Source organism: Leptodactylus fuscus, chromosome 5 (assembly GCF_031893055.1).
Source record: "Leptodactylus fuscus isolate aLepFus1 chromosome 5, aLepFus1.hap2, whole genome shotgun sequence".
NCBI lineage: Eukaryota > Metazoa > Chordata > Amphibia > Anura > Leptodactylidae > Leptodactylus > Leptodactylus fuscus.
This window is the reverse complement of record NC_134269.1, coordinates 104218034-104235182: the sequence shown is the minus strand read 5'-3', so window position 1 is coordinate 104235182 and position 17149 is coordinate 104218034. Positions and strand designations below refer to the sequence as shown.

Here is a 17149-nt window from a genome sequence, read left to right as displayed (position 1 = left end):
CAGACATTAGGAAAAACTTTCTGACAGTGAGGGTAGTGAGAGAGTGGAATAGGCTGCCACGGGAGGTGGTGGGCGCTCCATCAATGGAAATCTTCAAGCGGAATCTGGATAAACATATAGCTGGGATGATTTAGGAAAACCTGCACTCGCAGGGGGTTGGACCCGATGGCCCTTGAGGTCCCTTCCAACTCTACCATAAGAAAAAAAAAAAAAAAGATGTTGGGTACATTGTGGTCATAAAGGGATGGACATGGTCAGCAACAATACTCAGGTAGGCTTTGGCGTTGCAACGATGCTCAATTGGTACCAAGGGGCCCAAAGAGTGCCAAGAAAATATTCCCCACACCATGACACCACCATCAACAGCCTGAACCGTTGATACAAGGCAGGATGGATCCATGCTTTCATGTTGTTGACGCCAAATTCTGACCCTACCATCCGAATGTCGCAGCAGAAATCGAGACTCATCAGACCAGGCAACGTTTTTCCAATCTTCAATTGTCCAATTTCGATGAGCTTGTGCAAATTGTAGCCTCAGTTTCCTGTTCTTAGCTGAAAGGAGTGGCACCCGGTGTGGTCTTCTGCTGCTGTAGCCCATCTGCCTCAAAGTTCGACGTACTGTGCGTTCAGAGATGCTCTTCTGGCTACCTTGGTTGTAACGGGTGGCTATTTGAGTCACTGTTGCCTTTCTATCAGCTCGAACCAGTCTGGCCATTCTCCTCTGACCTCTGGCATCAACAATGCATTTCCGCCCACAGAACTGCCGCTCACTGGATGTTTTTTCTTTTTCGGACCATTCTCTGTAAACCCTAGAGATGGTTGTGTGTGAAAATCCCAGTAGATCAGCAGTTTCTGAAATACTCAGACCAGCCCTTCTGGCACCAACAACCATGCCACGTTCAAAGGCACTCAAATCACCTTTCTTCCCCATACTGATGCTCGGTTTGAACTGCAGGAGATTGTCTTGACCATGTCTACATGCCTAAATGCACTGAGTTGCCGCCATGTGATTGGCTGATTAGAAATTAAGTGTTAACGAGCAGTTGGACAGGTGTACCTAATAAAGTGGCCGGTGAGTGTACAATAATCCTATCTGGCATCAGTACTCGAAGGTAATTAACCAAAAATGCACATCAATATTATCTCAAAATATAATTTTTATTACATAACATATTGATAGAGAGAAAACAAGACAAAAAAAAACATACAATACATACAATAAAATCATTTAAGAACATACAAATGACTGATACAGTGGAGGCTACAGTGTAGCATCAGAACAATATAAACAATTTACGCTGGTTTCACACCAGCATCTGGACTCCGTTATCGGCATGCAGAAGAAGGAATCCTGTCATGCTGAGTCCGGCCGTGAGCGCTGGTGAGTGTTTTGAGCTCTCCGCAGCGAAACCGTTTTTTTTTAAACCGGACACAGAGTACTGCATGTCCGACTCTGTGTCCGGTTTTAAAAAAACTGTTTCACCGCGGAGAGCATAAAACGCTCACCAGCGCTCATGCAGGACACTTTTCAAACCCATTCAAATGAATGGGTTTGGAAAGATGCTGGCAGGTTTCCGTTTACTGCCCAGTTTTGTGCAGGAAACGGAAACCTGCAGAACAGAGTGCCAGGCGAAGATGTGAATGAGCCCTTATTACAATTGTTCATATTGTTCTGATACTACTCTGTGACCTCCACTCTATCAGTCGTTTCTCTAGGTTCAGTTTTAGCCAGCTTGCATTCATCCACTTTTTTAAATCAGTTAAACCTGAGCATGAATTTATAGCTGGAGATGGGTCATTGACTCTGGGAATTATCTGAATGCCAAGGAAGTGTCAGGCCATAGCTCTGGATTAATTTTCCTCAAAAATTTACTGTAAAGATGTTATTTGTAGAGATGAGCGAGTAGTGTTCGATCGAGTAGGTGTTCGAAGTTTAAGGTTCGATGCAGAACCAGCGTTGATTGGCAGAATGCTATACATTCTGCCAATCAACGCTGGTTCTTCTCTTACCTTTAGAAGTCTTCTCCGTGCAGCGTCCCCATGGCGTCTTCCGGCTGGAATTCACTCTGCCTAGGCATCCGGCCTAGGCAGAGCCGACTGCGCATGTGCGGGCATGCCCTTGCATGCGCAGTCGGTTCTGCTCAGACGTCGGGCCAGGCAGAGCCGACTGCGCATGTCCGCGCATGACCGCACATGCGCAGTCGGCTCTGCCTAGGCCTCAGTGCCTAGGTAGAGTGAATTCCAGCCGGGACGCTGCGCCGGGAGAAGACTTCAAGGAGAATCCAGCCCGACTGTCACTCGTGGACTTGGTAGGTATAATTTTATCGAATTTTGCGTACCCCTAAAACGAGCATTTCCTCCCATAGACTATAATGGGGTTCGAAATCCGTTCGAACAGTCGAACAGTGTGCGGCTGTTCGAATTGGATTTCGAACCTCGGACATTTTAGTGTTCGCTCATCTCTAGTTATTTGGGGTTGTTGCAAATAATATTCAGCAAATTGCAGTACAATAATATAACCAATTACAGTTTCATTGGAAATATTTAAATAATATCCACTTCTCTCACATATCCTGCATACCCTACCTTAATCAAGACATATTTAGCAATGCAACACCCTTGCAATGGCTAATCTATTATTGTTAAAGATAATAAATCTTATATTACACCTCAAACTTCAGGTGAGGCAGACACAAATCCATGTAGATGTACTACTTTAATGACTATTGTGACTGGACTAGTAGATGTTAGACCCATCACTGTACACTCTAAAGATTTTTTTTTTTTTTTTTTTGTAGATTGTGAGCCCCACATAGAGCTCACAATGTACATTTTTCCCTATCGGTATGTCTTTTTTTTGGAATATGGGATGGAAATCCATGCAAACATGGGGAGAACATATAAACTCCTTGCAGATGTTTTTTTGCCCATGGCGGGATTTGAACACCAGGACTCCAGCGCTGCAGGGCTGCAGTGCTAACCACTGAGCCACCGTGTGGCCCTGTACACTCTAAAGATTTAGTGCTACAGGTTACATAACTCTCATACAGATGCTATATACTGGACCATCGATGATATGTCTGTAAACTAGCTCCCATATAATGTGAAGTGTTTCTCCATGCATTTCCCCCATCTAATTCTCACACGGGCTCCTCAGGAGAAAAACAACAAAACTATGGTAGCCTGATAAACACGTGTATCTCTATGCAGTGAAAACTGCAGTTCTCAGATCCTTGATGGTAAGCAATGGTACGCAAAGTTTTGTAGTTCCATAGTCATGTGATGAACACACAGGTGCACAACTTGTTACAAGACTGTTGTCTGATTACTGTGCTGTAGAGTAATGAGCTGTGCACTTGTGTGTTCATCACATAGGCTTTATATCACATGTCCGTTGGAAGTAAGGCTTAGTTCACACTTGCTCCGTGTTCTTCATCATTCATATCTGGGACCATAATAAGGGAGAATCCACCCACTAAAACAGTGTGAACACCTCTATGCAGAACTTTCCTCTCCGTCGACTTTCAGCGGAATCTGAGACGGAGTCTCTTACGGAAATTTGGATGTGAATGAAGCCTAAGCAGAATGAAAGACAATAGGCAGAGATCTAGAAAATCAGGAGGAATTAATACAGAAAGTACAACTCCAATTCTCAAAAAGTTGGGACAATGAGTAAACTATAAAGAAAACAAAAACACAATGCTTGAGAAATCTCATATAACCATATTTTTATTCATAGTAGAACATAGGACACATATCAGAAGTTGAAAGTTGGAATTTTCGGTTTCCTGTGAAAAATTAAGAAATTCATCGCAAAAACACATCTACAAAAAGTTGGGACAGATTGGACACGACAAAAGGCCAGAAAAGTAAGTAATGGTGATGAAAAAGACTGGAGTAGGATCAATTTTGAACTAAATCTCATGACGGTATATCAAAAAGGCATATTAGAAAGGCAGAATCCCTCAGAAACAAAGATGGTCGTAGGTTCCCAAATCACTGAAAAAACTACATCTAAACATTGTGGAACAATTTCTGAAAAATGTTCAACATAAAACTGCAAAGACTTTGAATATCCTGCTGTCTACAGTATATAATAAAATCAAAATATTCAGAGAATCTGGATAAATCCATACGTACAAGAGACAAGGCTAACAGTTACAACCGGATGTTTAAAGGGGTTTTCCCATCTCAGTGTCTCAGCTTTGCCTGCAGTCTCTTCTTCTCATTTCCTGTATTTCTCCCCCCTCCCCTCCCCCCCCCCGGAGCTTGCTGAATAACATTATGAGGTATCACAATACTTCTGCAGATCAGATAATATGCACATGCTTGTAGAGAATGGGCTCAGTGTTATTTGTGTGTTTACATAGAGAGATAACAGACTTGGCTTTATCAGCAAACTGCAATTAGCTGAACTGATTGTCCTGCCGGTACTAAGTAAGTGACATCACTTGTCCTATCTTACAGGTCTGTATTTATAGCAACTCTGTGTAAACAATAGAAAGAAGAAGTTCACATAGCAGGCAAACAAAGCAGCATTTCTAAAGCAATATATTTAGGAAAAGTCTTCAATTTACATAACCTACCAGTATAGATAGGATCCTTGAGATAGGACAACACCTTTAGGATCTTAAGAGGAACTGCATAAATATCATAAATACAAAAAGCTGATCAGACATGTTAACTAAAGAACCCAATTAATTATTGATATCTTGATCATAAGTTATTCTGTTTTTATGGGGAGTTCTCTTGCATCGTAAGTAATATCTGGTGATATAATTACTTGTCATTTCACTAACTTTGTTCTTAACTAGAATTCATTTATTTCTTTGAAACATTTTCTAAGTTGTTTTTCTCCATATGTTCATATCATAAACAGGGCTTCTGTGAAACAATTTATATGATTTCTGTTGAAAAGCTCTCAGTCCCCCCTCTAGAAGTTGCCTTTAATACATATGCATACACTACTTTACATATCATTGCAATATATTATCCATGAGCTGGAAGCAAAGATTTTTGATAAATATCATGAATACATAAGTTTGAATTCAAACACATTAGTGTAAAAACTGTACCTCCATTATAGTCACGTATAAATTATAAAATATTTTAAGAATAGTATATATTAATGTAGAGAAAATGACTGTCACTGATGGATCCATTATCTAAGTTGTGTGATGCTAAATTGTTTAAAGGAGCATTCCCATTTTAGACAATACTAGCATGGATATCATGCAGATTCTACTTATGGGTCAGGGCACAATAGAAGTAACATGACCCACTGTTCTGCCTGTGGGTTTTCTAAATGGACAGGTGTTAGTGCATGTTCAGAATTTCTCCATTCACTTCTATGGGAATTTCTAAAAAATCTTCAGCTAGTGTGGTAAACATATTTAGCTGACATTTACCATATGACATACATGCCTATATCATACATGGTAACATGGGAATACCTCTTTAACCCCTAGATGTTGCTAGTTTGCCTATTTACATTGCTTTAGATGATACCTTGTGCTGTCACAATATTTAAAGTCAAATACCTGTAAATTACAACTGCCAAGGTCAGACTGGCCCTCCGTAGAAATGGTGAGTCACCTGATGGGTCCTTGCCTTTAGTGGACTCTCCCAGACTGCTTTTTTTTTTTAATAAACAGTGAAGGTCTGGTAATGGGCAGCATAACTATTGTGGAGTGACCAAGAGTAGAGTGGTACGGGCCTTGCTGGAGATGGCCAAGGCCCTACAGCAATGTGATAACTGTGATCAAATATAACAAACACTCATACTCACCTCGCTGGAGAACCTGGCAGCTGCCAGCATCTACATGGAGTGCACTGGCATAATGATGTCAGTGTACCCCATGTGACCACTGAGGCCAAACACAAGCCCCATCAGTGACATCTGAGGAGCGTGACTTAAGTCAAAGAAAGAAGAAGACCGAAAAAAATGCTGAATAGAGCCAGTATGCCCATGAGAGGTGATGCAAGATGAGTATATGTTTTTGATATTTTTATCACCTCCCCTGGGCCTTCGAGTATTACATACTAGGGTCTGAGGCAACCCCAGTTTATAATAATAGAACTAAAACTAATCGGAGTGCCGAACCTCATGAATATTTATCGAAGTTCGTGGGATTCCCCTGAAGTGCCTTAAGAGAGACTATTGGGAGTATTTTATACTGTGTAGGGGCCACTATGGAGCATATTATACTGTGTGGAGGCTATGGTGAAGCATATTACACTGTGTAGGGCCCTCTCATTATTTACATCAAACCCTATCTATTTTCTAGCAGATGTGATATTATCACAGGCTACAATTACATTACACGATCATTATAAAACAGATCTGTGCAATGGAAATAGTGAAGGGGTGAGGTTGATCGCAAAAGCATCACAGACGCTTCAAACAGTTGATCAGCAGGGTGTTAGACCCCAAGATGATATGTTTACCAAACACACAGTTCCTGGTATTGTTTTCATGCTGGGCACTACTCACTCACCATATTCTTGATAACCACAGTTGTGGGTACTGTAGTTCTATGGGCCATATTAATGTTAACAATTCCAGGAGCTACGTTGCTTGCTTGCCACATATAGTGCAGAGGTGGGTTTAGATAGTGCAGTGGTTCACATCTTATGGCATGAGCAGCATGGCATTGTTAGCATGGCATTGTAGCCTTGCTGTGTTGGTACAGCTGATCTGCAGAGATCCTAGTGGTGGGCCTATAGAAACAATTCCACTGGTGGTCCCTAAACATCCCATTCCAATACTAACAACTGTTCATGTTGAACTAATAAGAGCCAGCATCCCCATGCTGAAGTTATTGCCCAGAAGTTAAACTTTGATAAAGGAAGCTTTTAGGATTTTTATCATCACTTTTATCAACGAAATTTAACACTTTATGGTGACCACAGTGAAGTGAAACATACTTTCCATTGACATTTTGCTAACAGAACTTGCTCCCCTGCCAGCGACTCCTTTCACCTTCTTCTCCTAGGTTTTCTCTTTCAGCAGGGAGCCTAGCTAGAGATCACTAAAGCACATATTTATTGTGTTTGGAAATGTTTACTTGGTCATAATTTGTACTGTTTAGTATAATCAAACCAGTGTAAACTGCATTTAGAGACATTTTGACTTATCTCTTGACTGTCTGTGTTGCTTATAAATTGTTTTACAATTCTTATTTTGCTCCAAAGGTGAAAAATATCATTTTCACACGCCTTCAGATTTGCCTGCTGCTATTATATTGTGCTGCTTTATGTTTTATATTTAAATAAGAAACAAAAAAATCCCATCATCTTTTACAGTCAATATATTTACTGAATGTGGAATGATAAGTATATCAGAAGAAAAGGACAAACATTTCAATGAATACAATGAACTGTTCCCAGCAAAGGCTGACAGGCTGGTGACCTTATAGTCTGTGATAGAATTGTATATCCGAGCACATACTATTGAATACACCCCCTCACTTTTTATTTTTGCAATGCAACTAATATCCATTGTGTAACTTAAGATGATTAAATTAGAACGTGTGCTATACCACTGAAAAAAGCATTTGCCAACAAAATTCAGAAATAAAAAAAATATATGCGAATTCCAATAGATCTTCCAAAGTATTTATATTTTCTGGCAAATTTATAACCTTCATATCAAGTAGGTAATGTGGATAAATGGAAAGTTATGCACCTGGGACCTGCAAACAAGTGTTACAATTATGTATTAATTAATAAACATTGGGAAGATTACTGCTGCATGCAAGCCTTACTTCACCAAACAGAATATCAAGTATCATGCTTGGAATCAGCCTCTGACTCCTGGGTTGCTCTGTCCACTCCCTCCTCTCCTGATATCACTTGTGCTATGGGTAGCTGGTTGACTCACCGGAAAACCCCTTTAACATCAGCACAAGACCTGTGGCTATTCAGGGCCTGTATAAGGAGGATGGCTGGCTTCACTTGTTGCCAGTTTTCGTTGTATCCAACATAGAATTTGTGGCTTATGCAGGAGGAGTGTTTTTGGAACTTTAGCTGACTTGGAAGTGGTGTGAGTGTTGCCTTTTGTGTGAGTCTGGTTTGTCCCTCCACACTTCTACTCTACCCTGTCCTTCAGTTTTGTTTGCCTGGCACTATCTGGTTATTTGTGAGGTTTGGGTTCCAGTTTGTTTTGCCCCAGTCCTGTGTTAACCCTTTCCTCACCTATCCACTGTCCCTCTCCTCATTCTCTTGTTGCGTATTGTGTTGTGCTGCGTGTCTGTTGTCCAGCACTTCTCATCCTGTTTGTTTTGTCTGCAGCTGCACCTTGTTCTCTGCAGGGGTGACCACCTTAGTATCCCCAGTCCCTAACTCTCTTGTAGCTCTTGCCCTATCTGTCTGCTAGGCCTTCGTGTTAGAGAACCAGGAGTTGTCGAGGCCAAGGCTAGCTTGAGAACAACTGACCACCACCCGCAGGCAGGGCCTAGCTAGCCGCCGTAGTGTCAGGGAAAGTTTCCCTCCCCTGTTCCCTTAGCAGTGCAGTCTGCAGTCCGGATTTTGGGTCTAGGCATAGACACTAATGTGACAGTCGCTCTGCCCACTCCCTCCTCTCCTGATCTCACTTGTGCTATGGGTGGCTGTTTGACTCTCCGGACAACCCCTTTAACATCAGCACAAAACCTGTGGCTAGTCAGCTGCATTCAAGCCGTGCTTCATCAAACACAACTCCAAGTATCAAATGGAGTGGTGTAAAGGATACTGCCACTGGATCCTGAAGCAGTAGAAGAGTGTTCTGTGGAGTGACAAATCACACTTCTCCATCTGCAAGTCACTTCAATGCTTCATCATACCAAAACATTTTGGCCAATTGTTTACTTACAGCTTTCTTTGAATAGTTTGGGGGAGGCCCTTCATTGTTCCAGCATGATTGTTCCCTAGTGCACAAAGCAAGCTCTGTATAGGAATGGTTGGATAAATTTGGTGTGGAAGAACTTGATTTGCCCACACAGTGTCATGACATCAACCCAACGAAAACCTTTGGAATGAATTACAAAGTAGATTGCAAGCCAAGCCTTCTCATCCAACATCAGTATCTGGCCTCACAAAGGCTCTTCTTAATGAATGAGTAAAAATTCTCACAGACACTCCAAATATATTGTGGATTACTCGCCTTGATTCTTGCTCAGGGAATATAAAATATGGCATCAGTGAACCAACTCAGATCGAACTGGATTCAAAATGTTTTTACTTGTAACATTTGCAGTTCAACATCCCATCCGCATCTACAAAATGAAACTGAACTTTGTAGCATTATAAGTCTTCAGATTTATAGGAACTTTATTAGGATGGCAAGGTCAAGAACAGACTCACAGTAGATGACAGACAGGACTCTAGTATGATTAACGATACCCTAGTGACTTCACAAGCAGCGAGAAATTCTTTGAACAATTTTCAGGAAGTTTGCTGCGTCACAGAGAACTTCAATGGATGTATATGGTTGTATATGGCCATGACTGCTGACTATGACTATAAAAAGAAACCAGATAAAGTTAACTACCTGTTTTATTCATGTATGGGAGTGTCCTTTAAAGGGGTTGTCCCACGTCGCATACTCGCTAGTCTTCGCTGCAGTAAATTCTTCTGTCTTCCAGCTTTGTTGCGTCATTGGTGGGCGGGGTTACATATGCAAAGCCAGCGGCGAGAAGTCGTTGCTTCTATGCCGCTGGCCCTGTGTGTGCGCTGCCGATGCACTAGGCATCGGACGTACAGCCTTCACAATGTAATACAGACCCGGCATCCACTGTAATAGAGAGGCGGATGCCGGGGAGTGTAGACGCCGGCACAGGTGAAGCCAGCAGCGGCAGGACCGATGCTGCTATTCCGCTCCTGCGCCCCCCCCTCCCCTCTGGAATAGCAACATCGCTCCTGCCGCTGCTGGCTTCACCTGTGCCGGCGTCTACAATCCTCGGCATCCGCTTCTCTATTACAGCAGATGCCGGGTCTGTATTGGTGGCCCCTTCCCTCCCCCCAAAGTGTAAATTACCCCCCCTCCAGGCTCGCTCCCCTGCACTTAGCCCCTCCTCCCTCCCCCCTGAGAGCAGGCAGATACATCACTTGACTTATGACCAGATAAGTCAAGGGATGTGTCAAAAAAAATGAATAAAGTAAGATAGTGGACAAAAAGCAGTTTTGCTGAAGCAATGTATTTAGGAAAAGTCTTACATCCACATTAACAAGCAGTATAGATAGGATCCTTGTGATGGGACAACCCCTTTAAGAGTCAAATATATTTGTATATAAGAGAGACTGTTTTCCAGTGTGTCATCCCTTTATTGATTCTACTAATTAGATTCCTATTCAGACTTGTGTTATAATACTACTTATGAAGTGAATTTATACCAAACAGTAATGAAATAAAGATGTTAATTAGGACACTATATTGTTTTCTGTCATATTTTCTACAATAATGTTTTTTAATGTGGAAATATAAAAGTAAAAAAGAATTGCCTTTAAATATATTTATATATTTTTTTTTTAATTTCACAATACTATATGATTTGCAAACACCTCCCTCGATGATCAGCTATTAAAATAAAAAGAAGAGAAAACAAAACAAGCTGATACTAAAATATACTGTTGAATGTATACAGTATTTTTTTAAGAAGATTACACCAGCATGTAACGGGCCCCAATTTACTTACCAATTCCTGTTCCAGCCCACTTACCAATCCCTGCACTTTAGACCCCAGAGTATAATGAGGTGATCAAACATTTAAAAAACAGTGTTACCCTTCGAGCCTCTTCAATAACGTCACAGGCACATGGGTTACGCCAACTTCATAACCCATAATGACGCCGACGTAACCCATGTGAACATTGAGGCCCAATTGATATTGTCTTGTCAGTAAAAAGTTAATTTAAATATTGTACATATAGATGAAACTGTTCTATTGCATAAAAGACATACAAAATTAGATTATTGAAAATGAAAGGGTTAACTGTTCTGTCTGTCTGTGTAATTCTATATTCAAAGCAGGAACGTAGCAGTAGCACAGCTACGCCCTCACTCCTATGGCTTAAATCTGACTAAATTCTCCTAGTCCTCTAACTATTTCTTGCTGGTAGCAACTACAACCTTATTGCAAGTGCATCACAGACTGTCAAATTATAGGTTATATCCTATTTTTGGCCATTTTCACAGATCCCTCCATACTCTCAAATGTATGGGTGGATCCATGAATACTGGTATCCCTAAGGTGAAAGATAGGTCATGTTCTATTCCTGTCTTATTTTTGTCTGTTTTCATGGATCCCTCTATACACTTAACATCAGGTAAAAAGGCAAAACAAAACCTGCTCATCTGAGCGTTAATTATTAAACAGAAAATACTAACTATACGTGTGGCTTACTACCAGCCACACAAATCAACCAAAACAACACTTTACCTTAACCCAAGGCTCCCAGTGTCAAGGCAGACCCAGCCACTCCCTCTCCTCCCAGGATCTGCCTTTTATGGCCGAGTAACAAGCCTCAGGACCCACACCTGGGCTACAGCTTATTCAAGATCTGGCCTGGACCACACATAGATCAGGAATCTGGGGGAAATATACCGTGACTCCAGCACCCTGCCTGTCACCTTTTCACAGCTGTTATTAAATCTATGATCTACAAGTACTCACAGGTCCTTCTCCACCATTGACTATCCAATCTTTACCTTTCCCCAGAACTTAAATATGTTTCATACAGATTATCAGTACTTAGAAGCATAACTTACATTTATTTATGTTGAACCTCATTTGCCAAGTAGATGCCCAAGCACCCCATCTTCCATAGACTGCTTTATGCTACATACAGTGGGGCAAAAAAGTATTTAGTCAGCAATAGTGCAAGTTCTACCACTTAAAAAGATGAAAGGCGTCTGTAATTTACATCATAGGTAGACCTCAACTATGAGAGACAAAATGAGAAAACAAATCCAGAAAATCACATTGTCTGATTTTGTAAGAATTTATTTGCAAATTATGGTGGAAAATAAGTATTTGGTCACCTACAAACAATCAAGATTTCTGGCTCTCACAGACCTGTAACTTCTTCTTTAAGAGTCTTCTCTTTCCTCCACTCATTACCTGTAGTAATGGCACCTGTTTAAACTTATCAGTATAAAAAGACACCTTTGCACACCCTCAAACAGTCAGACTCCAAACTCCACTATGGTGAAGACCAAAGAGCTGTCAAAGGACACCAGAAACAAAATTGTAGCCCTGCACCAGACTGGGAAGACTGAATCTGCAATAGGCAACCAGCTTGGATTGAAGAAAACAACTGTGGGAGCAATAATTAGAAAATGGAAGACATACAAGACCAGTGATAATCTCCCTCGATCTGGGGCTACACGCAAAATCTCACCCTGTGGGGTCAAAATGATCACAAGAACGGTGAGCAAAAATCCCAGAACCACGCGGGGGGACCTAGTGAATGAACTGCAGAGAGCTGGGACCAATGTAACAAATCCTACCATCAGTAACACACTACGCCGCCAGGGACTCAGATCCTGCAGTGTCAGATGTGTCCCACTGCTTAAGCCAGTACATGTCCGGGCCCGTCTGAAGTTTGCTAGAGAGCATTTGGATGATCCAGAAGAGTATTGGGAGAATGTCCTATGGTCTGATGAAACCAAACTGGAACTGTTTGGTAGAAACACAACTTTTCGTGTTTGGAGGAAAAAGAACACTGAGTTGCATCCATCAAACACCATACCTACTGTAAAGCATGGGGGTGGAAACATCATGCTGTGGGGCTGTTTCTCTGCAAAGGGGCCAGGATGACTGATCGGGGTACATGAAAGAATGAATGGGGCCATGTATCGTGAGATTTTGAGTGCAAACCTCCTTCCATCAGCAAGGGCATTGAAGATGAAACGTGGCTGGGTGTTTCAACATGACAATGATCCAAAGCACACCGCCAGGGCAACTAAGGAGTGGCTTTGTAAGAAGCATTTCAAGGTCCTGGAGTGGCCTAGCCAGTCTCCAGATCTCAACCCTATAGAAAACCTTTGGAGGGAGTTGAAAGTCCGTGTTGCCAAGCGACAGCCCCAAAACATCACTGCTCTAGAGGAGATCTGCATGGAGGAATGGGCCAACATACCAACAACAGTGTGTGCCAACCTTGTGAAGACTTACAGAAAACGTTTGACCTCTGTCATTGCCAACAAAGGATATATAACAAAGTATTGAGATAAAATTTTGTTACTGACCAAATACTTATTTTCCACCATAATTTGCAAATAAATTCTTACAAAATCAGACAATGTGATTTTCTGGATTTGTTTTCTCATTTTGTCTCTCATAGTTGAGGTCTACCTATGATGTAAATTACAGACGCCTCTCATCTTTTTAAGTGGTGGAACTTGCACTATTGGTGACTGATAGAGATGAGCGAACAGTGTTCTATCGAACTCATGTTCGATCGGATATTAGGCTGTTCGGCATGTTCGAATCGAATCGAACACCGCGTGGTAAAGTGCGCCATTACTCGATTCCCCTCCCACCTTCCCTGGCGCCTTTTTTGCTCCAATAACAGCGCAGGGTAGGTGGGAGAGGAACTACGACACCGGTGACGTTGAAAAAAGTAGGCAAAACCCATTGGCTGCCCGAAAACATGTGACCTCTAATTTAAAAGAACAGCGACGCCCAGCTTCGCGTCATTCTGAGCTTGCAATTCACCGGGGACGGAGGTTTCCGTCCAGTTAGCTAGGGGTTAGATTCTGGGTAGGCAGGGACAGGCTAGGATAGGAAGGAGAAGACAACCAACAGCTCCTATAAGAACTAAATTCCAGGGAGAAGCTTGTCAGTGTAACGTGGCACAGACGGGCTCAGTCGCCGCAACCCAGCTTTCCGCGGATCCTGAATGGAATACACTGACAGTGTATTCCCGTATACCCGATATATACCCCCGATACCCGTTCCAACGGTGTGCCCCCCACCTTCACCCCAGAAATACCCTGCAAGTCCCCTAGCAATAGAATTGGGGCTATATACACCCACTATTTTTGCTACTGCCATATAGTGCCATTGTCTCACTGGGAATTCAAAGAATATATTGGGGTTACATATCACTTCAATTCCAGGGAGAAGCTTGTCAGTGTAACGTGGCACTGACGGGCTCAATCGCCGCAACCCAGCTTTCCCAGGATCCTGAATGGAACACACTGACAGTGTATTCCCGTATACCCCATATATACACCCCAAATCCCCGTTCCGACGGTGTGCCCCCCCACCTTCACCTCAGAAATACCCTGCAAGTCCCCTAGCAATAGAATTGGGGCTATATACACCCACAATTTTTGCTACTGGTATATAGTGCCATTGTCTCACTGGGAATTCAAATAATATATTGGGGTTACATGCACCCACAATTTTTGCTACTGGTATATAGTGCCATTGTCTCACTGGGAATTCAAAGAATATATGGGGGTTACGTGCACCCACAATTTTTGCTACTGCTATATAGTGCCATTGTCTCACTGGGAATTCAAAGAATATATGGGGGTTACGTGCACCCACAATTTTTGCTACTGCTATACAGTGCCATTGTCTCACTGGGAATTCAAAGAATATATTAGGGTTATGTGCACCCACAATTTTTGCTACTGGTATATAGTGCCAGTTTCTGACTGGGAATTCAAAGAATATATGGGGGTTACGTGCACCCACAATTTTTGCTACTGCTATATAGTGCCATTGTCTTACTGGGAATTCAAAGAATATATGGGGGTTACGTGCACCCACAATTTTTGCTACTGCTATACAGTGCCATTGTCTCACTGGGAATTCAAAGAATATATTGGGGTTATGTGCACCCACAATTTTTGCTACTGGTATATAGTGCCAGTTTCTGACTGGGAATTCAAAGAATATATGGGGGTTACGTGCACCCACAATTTTTGCTACTGCTATATAGTGCCATTGTCTCACTGGGAATTCAAAGAATATATGGGGGTTACGTGCACCCACAATTTTTGCTACTGCTATATAGTGCCATTGTCTCACTGGGAATTCAAAGAATATATGGGGGTTACGTGCACCCACAATTTTTGCTACTGCTATACAGTGCCATTGTCTCACTGGGAATTCAAAGAATATATGGGGGTTATGTGCACCCACAATTTTTGCTACTGGTATATAGTGCCATTGTCTCACTGGGAATTCAAAGAATATATGGGGGTTATGTGCACCCACAATTTTTGCTACTGGTATATAGTGCCATTGTCTGACTGGGAATTCAAAGAATATATTGGGGTTACGTGCACCCACAATTTTTGCTACTGGTATATAGTTCCATTGTCTCACTGGGAATTCAAAGAATATATTGGGGTTATGTGCACCCACAATTTTTGCTACTGCTATATAGTGCCAGTTTCTGACTGGTAATTCAAAGAATATATTGGGGTTACGTGCACCCACAATTATTGCTACTGGTATATAGTGCCATTGTCTGACTGGGAATTCAAAGAATATATGGGGGTTATGTGCACCCACAATTTTGCTACTGGTATATAGTGCCATTGTCTCACTGGGAATTCAAAGAATATATTGGGGTTATGTGCACCCACAATTTTTGCTACTGCTATATAGTGCCATTGTCTCACTAGGAATTCAAAGAATATATGGGGGTTATGTGCACCCACAATTTTTGCTACTGCTATATAGTTCCAGTTTCTGACTGGTAATTCAAAGAATATATTGGGGTTACGTGCACCCACAATTTTTGCTACTGGTATATAGTGCCATTGTCTCACTGGGAATTCAAAGAATATATGGGGGTTTACGTGCACCCACAATTTTTGCTACTGGTATATAGTGCCATTGTCTCACTGGGAATTCAAAGAATATATTGGGGTTACGTGCACCCACAATTTTTGCTACTGGTATATAGTGCCATTGTCTCACTGGGAATTCAAAGAATATATTGGGGTTACGTGCACCCACAATTTTTGTTACTGCTATATAGTGCCATTGTCTCACTGGGAATTCAAAGAATATATGGGGTTACGTGCAGCCACAATTTTTGCTACTGCTATACAGTGCCATTGTCTCACTGGGAATTCAAAGAATATATGGGGGTTACGTGCACCCACAATTTTTGCTACTGGTATATAGTGCCATTGTCTCACTGGGAATTCCACAAATAATTTGGGGATTCATTCACCCTACATCTCAGGCTCTTGCCATATTCACCCAGGTTGTCAGTGCTGCACCAGCTCGTTCCCAGACAGCTCGGCCTGAAAAACACGTTACCTATATAGAGGATTTGGACAATGAAGACAACATGTTCTAAATCTAATGTCTGCACCTTCTCCAGAATTAAAATAAAGGCAGCGTTTAACTTTCAAATTGCACTGCACAAAGGAAGAGCTTATCAGCTTGTCTCATGACATGCTACTGAAAAGTGTCATTTGTGTATCTTAATGTAAATATAGTTGTATAAGCTTTTTGGGTTTTAGGCACTGCCAAGTTATTTATTACCACCCGCTCCCTTATAATGATGATGACGCCAAAGTCACTGTGGGTGTTCAGAGCTCACAGCTTTGGTTGACATTTGTCTTGCTCTCTGTCGGTACCAGCTGTCTTTTTGGATACCGTAAAGTTATGTTGACTTTATTAACAGCTATAGAAGCTTTAGCCAGGTTGTGACGGTGTGTAACCCTAACAACACTAAGTGGGATACACATTAATAGTCAGTCTATGTACGCTAAACGTATCACTGAAGTAATTTTTTTTCCCTCTCCCCTAATATAAGAAAGGAACAGACATTAGACCTAGACCGGGGTTCGAGGCTTGTAAAAATCCAGTATTATTTGTTCTTCATGATGTGAAATATGTGTTGAAAAGCAACCCAAGATGAAGTCAGCCATGTGTGCCAGTGTGTTACTTGGCATGCCTTTGCTGGCCCCAACTGTAAGGGTCACTCTCCATTTCCTCCATTTTCCACTCCCCTTCACACCATTTGTGATGAAGCAATGGGATGCACTGAAGTGCACCCTCTAGCCTCGTGTGGGACAGGGACATCAGATGCCACTCCAACCCCCTCGTCTTCCTCCGCCAGCCAACGGTGCGAAGATGAGAGGAGTGTGCTCTGAATGTTTTCTGCCTAGCAGAGGCTAGTTCTCACTTACGAA

At 42.0% G+C, this 17149-nt stretch overlaps 1 protein-coding gene across 1 annotated transcript in view; it reads right to left on the bottom strand.

The window, feature by feature from the left end:
• Window positions 1-925: 925 nt before the first annotated feature.
• Window positions 926-17149, bottom strand: part of PLXNA4 (plexin A4) — a 751018-nt gene continuing 734794 nt past the window's right edge. Inside the window, exon 17 of the mRNA XM_075273936.1 lies at window positions 926-938. The gene's annotated coding sequence lies outside the window, so the exon portion shown is untranslated. The remainder of the gene's footprint in view (window positions 939-17149) is intronic.